Consider the following 11,826-nt stretch of genomic DNA (forward strand, 5'->3'; position numbering starts at 1 on the left):
TAAGCACCGTAACATAATTCGGAGTGTACGGCAAACGGTGGTTGACATTTGGTGAAAATTCCAGTGTCGTGTTACGGCACTGGGAAAGAACTTGAACTTGTGCTCAGGCAACCAAGCAGCCAAGGTTGTGCGGTGTCTTGCTACAAATGTTCGGTTGTGTTCTAAATTAGCTGAAGTAAGCTGAAGCATCGCTTTGCTGTCTGAAAGTGTTGCCTCGTCATCTATGCGCTCCCAAATGGCCTAACACTGGCAGCCAATCAGAGTGCGAGAAAAGCGCTCCCAAATGGCCTAACACTGGCAGCCAATCAGAGTGCGAGAAAAGCGCTCCCAAATGGCCTAACACTGGCAGCCAATCAGAGTGCGAGAAAAGCGCTCCCAAATGGCCTAACAGTGGCAGCCAATCAGAGTGCGAGAAAAGCGCTCCCAAATGGCCTAACAGTGGCAGCCAATCAGAGTGCGAGAAAAGCGCTCCCAAATGGCCTAACAGTGGCAGCCAATCAGAGTGCGAGAAAAGCGCTCCCAAATGGCCTAACAGTGGCAGCCAATCAGAGTGCGAGAAAAGCGCTCCCAAATGGCCTAACAGTGGCAGCCAATCAGAGTGCGAGAAAAGCGCTCCCAAATGGCCTAACAGTGGCAGCCAATCAGAGTGCGAGAAAAGCGCTCCCAAATGGCCTAACAGTGGCAGCCAATCAGAGTGCGAGAAAAGCGCTCCCAAATGGCCTAACAGTGGCAGCCAATCAGAGTGCGAGAAAAGCGCTCCCAAATGGCCTAACAGTGGCAGCCAATCAGAGTGCGAGAAAAGCGCTCCCAAATGGCCTAACAGTGGCAGCCAATCAGAGTGCGAGAAAAGCGCTCCCAAATGGCCTAACAGTGGCAGCCAATCAGAGTGCGAGAAAAGCGCTCCCAAATGGCCTAACAGTGGCAGCCAATCAGAGTGCGAGAAAAGCGCTCCCAAATGGCCTAACAGTGGCAGCCAATCAGAGTGCGAGAAAAGCGCTCCCAAATGGCCTAACAGTGGCAGCCAATCAGAGTGCGAGAAAAGCGCTCCCAAATGGCCTAACAGTGGCAGCCAATCAGAGTGCGAGAAAAGCGCTCCCAAATGGCCTAACAGTGGCAGCCAATCAGAGTGCGAGAAAAGCGCTCCCAAATGGCCTAACAGTGGCAGCCAATCAGAGTGCGAGAAAAGCGCTCCCAAATGGCCTAACAGTGGCAGCCAATCAGAGTGCGAGAAAAGCGCTCCCAAATGGCCTAACAGTGGCAGCCAATCAGAGTGCGAGAAAAGCGCTCCCAAATGGCCTAACAGTGGCAGCCAATCAGAGTGCGAGAAAAGCGCTCCCAAATGGCCTAACAGTGGCAGCCAATCAGAGTGCGAGAAAAGCGCTCCCAAATGGCCTAACAGTGGCAGCCAATCAGAGTGCGAGAAAAGCGCTCCCAAATGGCCTAACAGTGGCAGCCAATCAGAGTGCGAGAAAAGCGCTCCCAAATGGCCTAACAGTGGCAGCCAATCAGAGTGCGAGAAAAGCGCTCCCAAATGGCCTAACAGTGGCAGCCAATCAGAGTGCGAGAAAAGCGCTCCCAAATGGCCTAACAGTGGCAGCCAATCAGAGTGCGAGAAAAGCGCTCCCAAATGGCCTAACAGTGGCAGCCAATCAGAGTGCGAGAAAAGCGCTCCCAAATGGCCTAACAGTGGCAGCCAATCAGAGTGCGAGAAAAGCGCTCCCAAATGGCCTAACAGTGGCAGCCAGCTAGAGCTAGCTTAAGTTAGCTTGGGTTAGCTTGAGTTAGCTTTAATTAGCTTTAATTAGCTTAAGCTAGCTTAAGTTAGCTTGGGTTAGCTTGAGTTAGCTTGAGCTAGCTTGAGTTAGCTTGAATTAGCTTGAGTTAGCTTGAATTAGCTTGAGTTAGCTTGAGTTAGCTTGAATTAGCTTGAGTTAGCTTGAGTTAGCTCGGGTTAGCTTGAGTTTGACTTCATTAACCCAAGTTAGCTTGGGTTAACTTCATTAAGTTAGCTTGAACTAGCTTGAGTTAGCTTGAGTTAGCTTGAGTTAGCTTGAGTTAGCTTGAGTTAGCTTGTCTTAGCTTTAGCTAGCTTGAGTTAGCTTGAACTAGCTTTAGCTACCTTGAGTTAGCTTGAGTTAGCTCGGGTTAGCTTGAGTTAGCTTGAGTTAGCTTGAGTTAGCTTTAGCTAGCTTGAGTTAGCTTGAGTTAGCTTGAGTTAGCTTGAGTTAGCTTGAATTAGCTTGAGTTAGCTTGAGTTAGCTTTAGCTAGCTTGGGTTAGCTTGAGCTAGCTTGAGTTAGCTCGGGTTAGCTTGAGTTAGCTTGAGTTAGCTTTAGCTAGCTTGAGTTAGCTTGAGTTAGCTTGAGTTAGCTTGAGTTAGCTTTAGCTAGCTTGAGTTAGCTTGAACTAGCTTGAGTTAGCTTGAGCTAGCTTGAGTTAGCTTGAGTTAGCTTGAGTTAGCTTTAGCTAGCTTGAGTTAGCTTGAACTAGCTTTAGTTAGCTTGAGTTAGCTTGAGTTAGCTTGAGTTAGCTTGAGTTAGCTTGTCTTAGCTTTAGCTAGCTTGAGTTAGCTTGAACTAGCTTTAGCTACCTTGAGTTAGCTTGAGTTAGCTCGGGTTAGCTTGAGTTAGCTTGAGTTAGCTTGAGTTAGCTTTAGCTAGCTTGAGTTAGCTTGAGTTAGCTTGAGTTAGCTTGAACTAGCTTGAGTTAGCTTGAGTTAGCTTGAGTTAGCTTGAGTTAGCTTGAGTTAGCTTGAGTTAGCTTGTCTTAGCTTTAGCTAGCTTGAGTTAGCTTGAACTAGCTTTAGCTACCTTGAGTTAGCTTGAGTTAGCTCGGGTTAGCTTGAGTTAGCTTGAGTTAGCTTGAGTTAGCTTTAGCTAGCTTGAGTTAGCTTGAGTTAGCTTGAGTTAGCTTGAGTTAGCTTGAATTAGCTTGAGTTAGCTTGAGTTAGCTTTAGCTAGCTTGGGTTAGCTTGAGCTAGCTTGAGTTAGCTCGGGTTAGCTTGAGTTAGCTTGAGTTAGCTTTAGCTAGCTTGAGTTAGCTTGAGTTAGCTTGAGTTAGCTTGAGTTAGCTTTAGCTAGCTTGAGTTAGCTTGAACTAGCTTGAGTTAGCTTGAGCTAGCTTGAGTTAGCTTGAGTTAGCTTGAGTTAGCTTTAGCTAGCTTGAGTTAGCTTGAACTAGCTTGAGTTAGCTTGAGTTAGCTTGAGTTAGCTTGTCTTAGCTTTAGCTAGCTTGAGCTAGCTTGAACTAGCTTTAGCTACCTTGAGTTAGCTTGAGTTAGCTCGGGTTAGCTTGAGTTAGCTTGAGTTAGCTTGAGTTAGCTTTAGCTAGCTTGAGTTAGCTTGAGTTAGCTTGAGTTAGCTTGAACTAGCTTGAGTTAGCTTGAGTTAGCTTGAGTTAGCTTGAGTTAGCTTGAGTTAGCTTGTCTTAGCTTTAGCTAGCTTGAGTTAGCTTGAACTAGCTTTAGCTACCTTGAGTTAGCTTGAGTTAGCTCGGGTTAGCTTGAGTTAGCTTGAGTTAGCTTGAGTTAGCTTTAGCTAGCTTGAGTTAGCTTGAGTTAGCTTGAGTTAGCTTGAGTTAGCTTGAATTAGCTTGAGTTAGCTTGAGTTAGCTTTAGCTAGCTTGGGTTAGCTTGAGCTAGCTTGAGTTAGCTCGGGTTAGCTTGAGTTAGCTTGAGTTAGCTTTAGCTAGCTTGAGTTAGCTTGAGTTAGCTTGAGTTAGCTTGAGTTAGCTTTAGCTAGCTTGAGTTAGCTTGAACTAGCTTGAGTTAGCTTGAGCTAGCTTGAGTTAGCTTGAGTTAGCTTGAGTTAGCTTTAGCTAGCTTGAGTTAGCTTGAACTAGCTTGAGTTAGCTTGAGCTAGCTTGAGTTAGCTTGAGTTAGCTTGAGTTAGCTTTAGCTAGCTTGAGTTAGCTTGAACTAGCTTGAGTTAGCTTGAGTTAGCTTGAGTTAGCTTGAGTTAGCTTGTCTTAGCTTTAGCTAGCTTGAGCTAGCTTGAACTAGCTTTAGCTACCTTGAGTTAGCTTGAGTTAGCTCGGGTTAGCTTGAGTTAGCTTGAGTTAGCTTGAGTTAGCTTGAGCTAGCTTGAGTTAGCTTGAGTTAGCTTGAGTTAGCTTTAGCTAGCTTGAGTTAGCTTGAACTAGCTTGAGTTAGCTTGAGCTAGCTTGAGTTAGCTCGGGTTAGCTTGAGTTTGACTTCATTAACCCAAGTTAGCTTGGGTTAACTTCATTAAGTTAGCTTGAACTAGCTTGAGTTAGCTTGAGTTAGCTTGAGTTAGCTTGAGTTAGCTTGAGTTAGCTTGTCTTAGCTTTAGCTAGCTTGAGTTAGCTTGAACTAGCTTTAGCTACCTTGAGTTAGCTTGAGTTAGCTCGGGTTAGCTTGAGTTAGCTTGAGTTAGCTTGAGTTAGCTTTAGCTAGCTTGAGTTAGCTTGAGTTAGCTTGAGTTAGCTTGAGTTAGCTTGAATTAGCTTGAGTTAGCTTGAGTTAGCTTTAGCTAGCTTGGGTTAGCTTGAGCTAGCTTGAGTTAGCTCGGGTTAGCTTGAGTTAGCTTGAGTTAGCTTTAGCTAGCTTGAGTTAGCTTGAGTTAGCTTGAGTTAGCTTGAGTTAGCTTTAGCTAGCTTGAGTTAGCTTGAACTAGCTTGAGTTAGCTTGAGCTAGCTTGAGTTAGCTTGAGTTAGCTTGAGTTAGCTTTAGCTAGCTTGAGTTAGCTTGAACTAGCTTTAGTTAGCTTGAGTTAGCTTGAGTTAGCTTGAGTTAGCTTGAGTTAGCTTGTCTTAGCTTTAGCTAGCTTGAGTTAGCTTGAACTAGCTTTAGCTACCTTGAGTTAGCTTGAGTTAGCTCGGGTTAGCTTGAGTTAGCTTGAGTTAGCTTGAGTTAGCTTTAGCTAGCTTGAGTTAGCTTGAGTTAGCTTGAGTTAGCTTGAACTAGCTTGAGTTAGCTTGAGTTAGCTTGAGTTAGCTTGAGTTAGCTTGAGTTAGCTTGAGTTAGCTTGTCTTAGCTTTAGCTAGCTTGAGTTAGCTTGAACTAGCTTTAGCTACCTTGAGTTAGCTTGAGTTAGCTCGGGTTAGCTTGAGTTAGCTTGAGTTAGCTTGAGTTAGCTTTAGCTAGCTTGAGTTAGCTTGAGTTAGCTTGAGTTAGCTTGAGTTAGCTTGAATTAGCTTGAGTTAGCTTGAGTTAGCTTTAGCTAGCTTGGGTTAGCTTGAGCTAGCTTGAGTTAGCTCGGGTTAGCTTGAGTTAGCTTGAGTTAGCTTTAGCTAGCTTGAGTTAGCTTGAGTTAGCTTGAGTTAGCTTGAGTTAGCTTTAGCTAGCTTGAGTTAGCTTGAACTAGCTTGAGTTAGCTTGAGCTAGCTTGAGTTAGCTTGAGTTAGCTTGAGTTAGCTTTAGCTAGCTTGAGTTAGCTTGAACTAGCTTGAGTTAGCTTGAGTTAGCTTGAGTTAGCTTGTCTTAGCTTTAGCTAGCTTGAGCTAGCTTGAACTAGCTTTAGCTACCTTGAGTTAGCTTGAGTTAGCTCGGGTTAGCTTGAGTTAGCTTGAGTTAGCTTGAGTTAGCTTTAGCTAGCTTGAGTTAGCTTGAGTTAGCTTGAGTTAGCTTGAACTAGCTTGAGTTAGCTTGAGTTAGCTTGAGTTAGCTTGAGTTAGCTTGAGTTAGCTTGTCTTAGCTTTAGCTAGCTTGAGTTAGCTTGAACTAGCTTTAGCTACCTTGAGTTAGCTTGAGTTAGCTCGGGTTAGCTTGAGTTAGCTTGAGTTAGCTTGAGTTAGCTTTAGCTAGCTTGAGTTAGCTTGAGTTAGCTTGAGTTAGCTTGAGTTAGCTTGAATTAGCTTGAGTTAGCTTGAGTTAGCTTTAGCTAGCTTGGGTTAGCTTGAGCTAGCTTGAGTTAGCTCGGGTTAGCTTGAGTTAGCTTGAGTTAGCTTTAGCTAGCTTGAGTTAGCTTGAGTTAGCTTGAGTTAGCTTGAGTTAGCTTTAGCTAGCTTGAGTTAGCTTGAACTAGCTTGAGTTAGCTTGAGCTAGCTTGAGTTAGCTTGAGTTAGCTTGAGTTAGCTTTAGCTAGCTTGAGTTAGCTTGAACTAGCTTGAGTTAGCTTGAGCTAGCTTGAGTTAGCTTGAGTTAGCTTGAGTTAGCTTTAGCTAGCTTGAGTTAGCTTGAACTAGCTTGAGTTAGCTTGAGTTAGCTTGAGTTAGCTTGAGTTAGCTTGTCTTAGCTTTAGCTAGCTTGAGCTAGCTTGAACTAGCTTTAGCTACCTTGAGTTAGCTTGAGTTAGCTCGGGTTAGCTTGAGTTAGCTTGAGTTAGCTTGAGTTAGCTTGAGCTAGCTTGAGTTAGCTTGAGTTAGCTTGAGTTAGCTTTAGCTAGCTTGAGTTAGCTTGAACTAGCTTGAGTTAGCTTGAGCTAGCTTGAGTTAGCTTGAGTTAGCTTGAGTTAGCTTTAGCTAGCTTGAGTTAGCTTGAACTAGCTTGAGTTAGCTTGAGTTAGCTTGAGTTAGCTTGAGTTAGCTTGTCTTAGCTTTAGCTAGCTTGAGCTAGCTTGAACTAGCTTTAGCTACCTTGAGTTAGCTTGAGTTAGCTCGGGTTAGCTTGAGTTAGCTTGAGTTAGCTTGAGTTAGCTTGAGCTAGCTTGAGTTAGCTTGAGTTAGCTTGAGTTAGCTTTAGCTAGCTTGAGTTAGCTTGAACTAGCTTGAGTTAGCTTGAGCTAGCTTGAGTTAGCTTGAGTTAGCTTGAGTTAGCTTTAGCTAGCTTGAGTTAGCTTGAGTTAGCTCGGGTTAGCTTGAGTTAGCTTGAGTTAGCTTGAGTTAGCTTTAGCTAGCTTGAGTTAGCTTGAGTTAGCTTGAGTTAGCTTGAACTAGCTTGAGTTAGCTTGAGTTAGCTTGAGTTAGCTTGAGTTAGCTTGAGTTAGCTTGAGTTAGCTTGTCTTAGCTTTAGCTAGCTTGAGTTAGCTTGAACTAGCTTTAGCTACCTTGAGTTAGCTTGAGTTAGCTCGGGTTAGCTTGAGTTAGCTTGAGTTAGCTTGAGTTAGCTTTAGCTAGCTTGAGTTAGCTTGAGTTAGCTTGAGTTAGCTTGAGTTAGCTTGAATTAGCTTGAGTTAGCTTGAGTTAGCTTTAGCTAGCTTGGGTTAGCTTGAGCTAGCTTGAGTTAGCTCGGGTTAGCTTGAGTTAGCTTGAGTTAGCTTTAGCTAGCTTGAGTTAGCTTGAGTTAGCTTGAGTTAGCTTGAGTTAGCTTTAGCTAGCTTGAGTTAGCTTGAACTAGCTTGAGTTAGCTTGAGCTAGCTTGAGTTAGCTTGAGTTAGCTTGAGTTAGCTTTAGCTAGCTTGAGTTAGCTTGAACTAGCTTTAGTTAGCTTGAGTTAGCTTGAGTTAGCTTGAGTTAGCTTGAGTTAGCTTGTCTTAGCTTTAGCTAGCTTGAGTTAGCTTGAACTAGCTTTAGCTACCTTGAGTTAGCTTGAGTTAGCTCGGGTTAGCTTGAGTTAGCTTGAGTTAGCTTGAGTTAGCTTTAGCTAGCTTGAGTTAGCTTGAGTTAGCTTGAGTTAGCTTGAGTTAGCTTGAGTTAGCTTGAGTTAGCTTGTCTTAGCTTTAGCTAGCTTGAGTTAGCTTGAACTAGCTTTAGCTACCTTGAGTTAGCTTGAGTTAGCTCGGGTTAGCTTGAGTTAGCTTGAGTTAGCTTGAGTTAGCTTTAGCTAGCTTGAGTTAGCTTGAGTTAGCTTGAGTTAGCTTGAGTTAGCTTGAATTAGCTTGAGTTAGCTTGAGTTAGCTTTAGCTAGCTTGGGTTAGCTTGAGCTAGCTTGAGTTAGCTCGGGTTAGCTTGAGTTAGCTTGAGTTAGCTTTAGCTAGCTTGAGTTAGCTTGAGTTAGCTTGAGTTAGCTTGAGTTAGCTTTAGCTAGCTTGAGTTAGCTTGAACTAGCTTGAGTTAGCTTGAGCTAGCTTGAGTTAGCTTGAGTTAGCTTGAGTTAGCTTTAGCTAGCTTGAGTTAGCTTGAACTAGCTTTAGTTAGCTTGAGTTAGCTTGAGTTAGCTTTAGCTAGCTTGGGTTAGCTTGAGCTAGCTTGAGTTAGCTCGGGTTAGCTTGAGTTAGCTTGAGTTAGCTTTAGCTAGCTTGAGTTAGCTTGAGTTAGCTTGAGTTAGCTTGAGTTAGCTTTAGCTAGCTTGAGTTAGCTTGAACTAGCTTGAGTTAGCTTGAGCTAGCTTGAGTTAGCTTGAGTTAGCTTGAGTTAGCTTTAGCTAGCTTGAGTTAGCTTGAACTAGCTTTAGTTAGCTTGAGTTAGCTTGAGTTAGCTTGAGTTAGCTTGAGTTAGCTTGTCTTAGCTTTAGCTAGCTTGAGTTAGCTTGAACTAGCTTTAGCTACCTTGAGTTAGCTTGAGTTAGCTCGGGTTAGCTTGAGTTAGCTTGAGTTAGCTTGAGTTAGCTTTAGCTAGCTTGAGTTAGCTTGAGTTAGCTTGAGTTAGCTTGAGTTAGCTTGAGTTAGCTTGAGTTAGCTTGTCTTAGCTTTAGCTAGCTTGAGTTAGCTTGAACTAGCTTTAGCTACCTTGAGTTAGCTTGAGTTAGCTCGGGTTAGCTTGAGTTAGCTTGAGTTAGCTTGAGTTAGCTTTAGCTAGCTTGAGTTAGCTTGAGTTAGCTTGAGTTAGCTTGAGTTAGCTTGAATTAGCTTGAGTTAGCTTGAGTTAGCTTTAGCTAGCTTGGGTTAGCTTGAGCTAGCTTGAGTTAGCTCGGGTTAGCTTGAGTTAGCTTGAGTTAGCTTTAGCTAGCTTGAGTTAGCTTGAGTTAGCTTGAGTTAGCTTGAGTTAGCTTTAGCTAGCTTGAGTTAGCTTGAACTAGCTTGAGTTAGCTTGAGCTAGCTTGAGTTAGCTTGAGTTAGCTTGAGTTAGCTTTAGCTAGCTTGAGTTAGCTTGAACTAGCTTGAGTTAGCTTGAGTTAGCTTGAGTTAGCTTGTCTTAGCTTTAGCTAGCTTGAGCTAGCTTGAACTAGCTTTAGCTACCTTGAGTTAGCTTGAGTTAGCTCGGGTTAGCTTGAGTTAGCTTGAGTTAGCTTGAGTTAGCTTTAGCTAGCTTGAGTTAGCTTGAGTTAGCTTGAGTTAGCTTGAACTAGCTTGAGTTAGCTTGAGTTAGCTTGAGTTAGCTTGAGTTAGCTTGAGTTAGCTTGTCTTAGCTTTAGCTAGCTTGAGTTAGCTTGAACTAGCTTTAGCTACCTTGAGTTAGCTTGAGTTAGCTCGGGTTAGCTTGAGTTAGCTTGAGTTAGCTTGAGTTAGCTTTAGCTAGCTTGAGTTAGCTTGAGTTAGCTTGAGTTAGCTTGAGTTAGCTTGAATTAGCTTGAGTTAGCTTGAGTTAGCTTTAGCTAGCTTGGGTTAGCTTGAGCTAGCTTGAGTTAGCTCGGGTTAGCTTGAGTTAGCTTGAGTTAGCTTTAGCTAGCTTGAGTTAGCTTGAGTTAGCTTGAGTTAGCTTGAGTTAGCTTTAGCTAGCTTGAGTTAGCTTGAACTAGCTTGAGTTAGCTTGAGCTAGCTTGAGTTAGCTTGAGTTAGCTTGAGTTAGCTTTAGCTAGCTTGAGTTAGCTTGAACTAGCTTGAGTTAGCTTGAGCTAGCTTGAGTTAGCTTGAGTTAGCTTGAGTTAGCTTTAGCTAGCTTGAGTTAGCTTGAACTAGCTTGAGTTAGCTTGAGTTAGCTTGAGTTAGCTTGAGTTAGCTTGTCTTAGCTTTAGCTAGCTTGAGCTAGCTTGAACTAGCTTTAGCTACCTTGAGTTAGCTTGAGTTAGCTCGGGTTAGCTTGAGTTAGCTTGAGTTAGCTTGAGTTAGCTTGAGCTAGCTTGAGTTAGCTTGAGTTAGCTTGAGTTAGCTTTAGCTAGCTTGAGTTAGCTTGAACTAGCTTGAGTTAGCTTGAGCTAGCTTGAGTTAGCTTGAGTTAGCTTGAGTTAGCTTTAGCTAGCTTGAGTTAGCTTGAACTAGCTTGAGTTAGCTTGAGTTAGCTTGAGTTAGCTTGAGTTAGCTTGTCTTAGCTTTAGCTAGCTTGAGCTAGCTTGAACTAGCTTTAGCTACCTTGAGTTAGCTTGAGTTAGCTCGGGTTAGCTTGAGTTAGCTTGAGTTAGCTTGAGTTAGCTTTAGCTAGCTTGAGTTAGCTTGAGTTAGCTTGAGTTAGCTTGAACTAGCTTGAGTTAGCTTGAGTTAGCTTGAGTTAGCTTGAGTTAGCTTGAGTTAGCTTGAGTTAGCTTGTCTTAGCTTTAGCTAGCTTGAGTTAGCTTGAACTAGCTTTAGCTACCTTGAGTTAGCTTGAGTTAGCTCGGGTTAGCTTGAGTTAGCTTGAGTTAGCTTGAGTTAGCTTTAGCTAGCTTGAGTTAGCTTGAGTTAGCTTGAGTTAGCTTGAGTTAGCTTGAATTAGCTTGAGTTAGCTTGAGTTAGCTTTAGCTAGCTTGGGTTAGCTTGAGCTAGCTTGAGTTAGCTCGGGTTAGCTTGAGTTAGCTTGAGTTAGCTTTAGCTAGCTTGAGTTAGCTTGAGTTAGCTTGAGTTAGCTTGAGTTAGCTTTAGCTAGCTTGAGTTAGCTTGAACTAGCTTGAGTTAGCTTGAGCTAGCTTGAGTTAGCTTGAGTTAGCTTGAGTTAGCTTTAGCTAGCTTGAGTTAGCTTGAACTAGCTTTAGTTAGCTTGAGTTAGCTTGAGTTAGCTTGAGTTAGCTTGAGTTAGCTTGTCTTAGCTTTAGCTAGCTTGAGTTAGCTTGAACTAGCTTTAGCTACCTTGAGTTAGCTTGAGTTAGCTCGGGTTAGCTTGAGTTAGCTTGAGTTAGCTTGAGTTAGCTTTAGCTAGCTTGAGTTAGCTTGAGTTAGCTTGAGTTAGCTTGAGTTAGCTTGAGTTAGCTTGAGTTAGCTTGTCTTAGCTTTAGCTAGCTTGAGTTAGCTTGAACTAGCTTTAGCTACCTTGAGTTAGCTTGAGTTAGCTCGGGTTAGCTTGAGTTAGCTTGAGTTAGCTTGAGTTAGCTTTAGCTAGCTTGAGTTAGCTTGAGTTAGCTTGAGTTAGCTTGAGTTAGCTTGAATTAGCTTGAGTTAGCTTGAGTTAGCTTTAGCTAGCTTGGGTTAGCTTGAGCTAGCTTGAGTTAGCTCGGGTTAGCTTGAGTTAGCTTGAGTTAGCTTTAGCTAGCTTGAGTTAGCTTGAGTTAGCTTGAGTTAGCTTGAGTTAGCTTTAGCTAGCTTGAGTTAGCTTGAACTAGCTTGAGTTAGCTTGAGCTAGCTTGAGTTAGCTTGAGTTAGCTTGAGTTAGCTTTAGCTAGCTTGAGTTAGCTTGAACTAGCTTGAGTTAGCTTGAGTTAGCTTGAGTTAGCTTGAGTTAGCTTGAGTTAGCTTGTCTTAGCTTTAGCTAGCTTGAGTTAGCTTGAACTAGCTTTAGCTACCTTGAGTTAGCTTGAGTTAGCTCGGGTTAGCTTGAGTTAGCTTGAGTTAGCTTGAGTTAGCTTTAGCTAGCTTGAGTTAGCTTGAGTTAGCTTGAGTTAGCTTGAACTAGCTTGAGTTAGCTTGAGTTAGCTTGAGTTAGCTTGAGTTAGCTTGAGTTAGCTTGTCTTAGCTTTAGCTAGCTTGAGTTAGCTTGAACTAGCTTTAGCTACCTTCAGTTAGCTTGAGTTAGCTCGGGTTAGCTTGAGTTAGCTTGAGTTAGCTTGAGTTAGCTTTAGCTAGCTTGAGTTAGCTTGAGTTAGCTTGAGTTAGCTTGAGTTAGCTTGAATTAGCTTGAGTTAGCTTGAGTTAGCTTTAGCTAGCTTGGGTTAGCTTGAGCTAGCTTGAGTTAGCTCGGGTTAGCTTGAGTTAGCTTGAGTTAGCTTTAGCTAGCTTGAGTTAGCTTGAGTTAGCTTGAGTTAGCTTGAGTTAGCTTTAGCTAGCTT

This window comes from Convolutriloba macropyga, unplaced genomic scaffold (genome assembly GCF_964194025.1).
Source record: "Convolutriloba macropyga unplaced genomic scaffold, txConMacr16.3 SCAFFOLD_2521, whole genome shotgun sequence".
Taxonomy (NCBI): Eukaryota; Metazoa; Xenacoelomorpha; order Acoela; family Convolutidae; genus Convolutriloba; species Convolutriloba macropyga.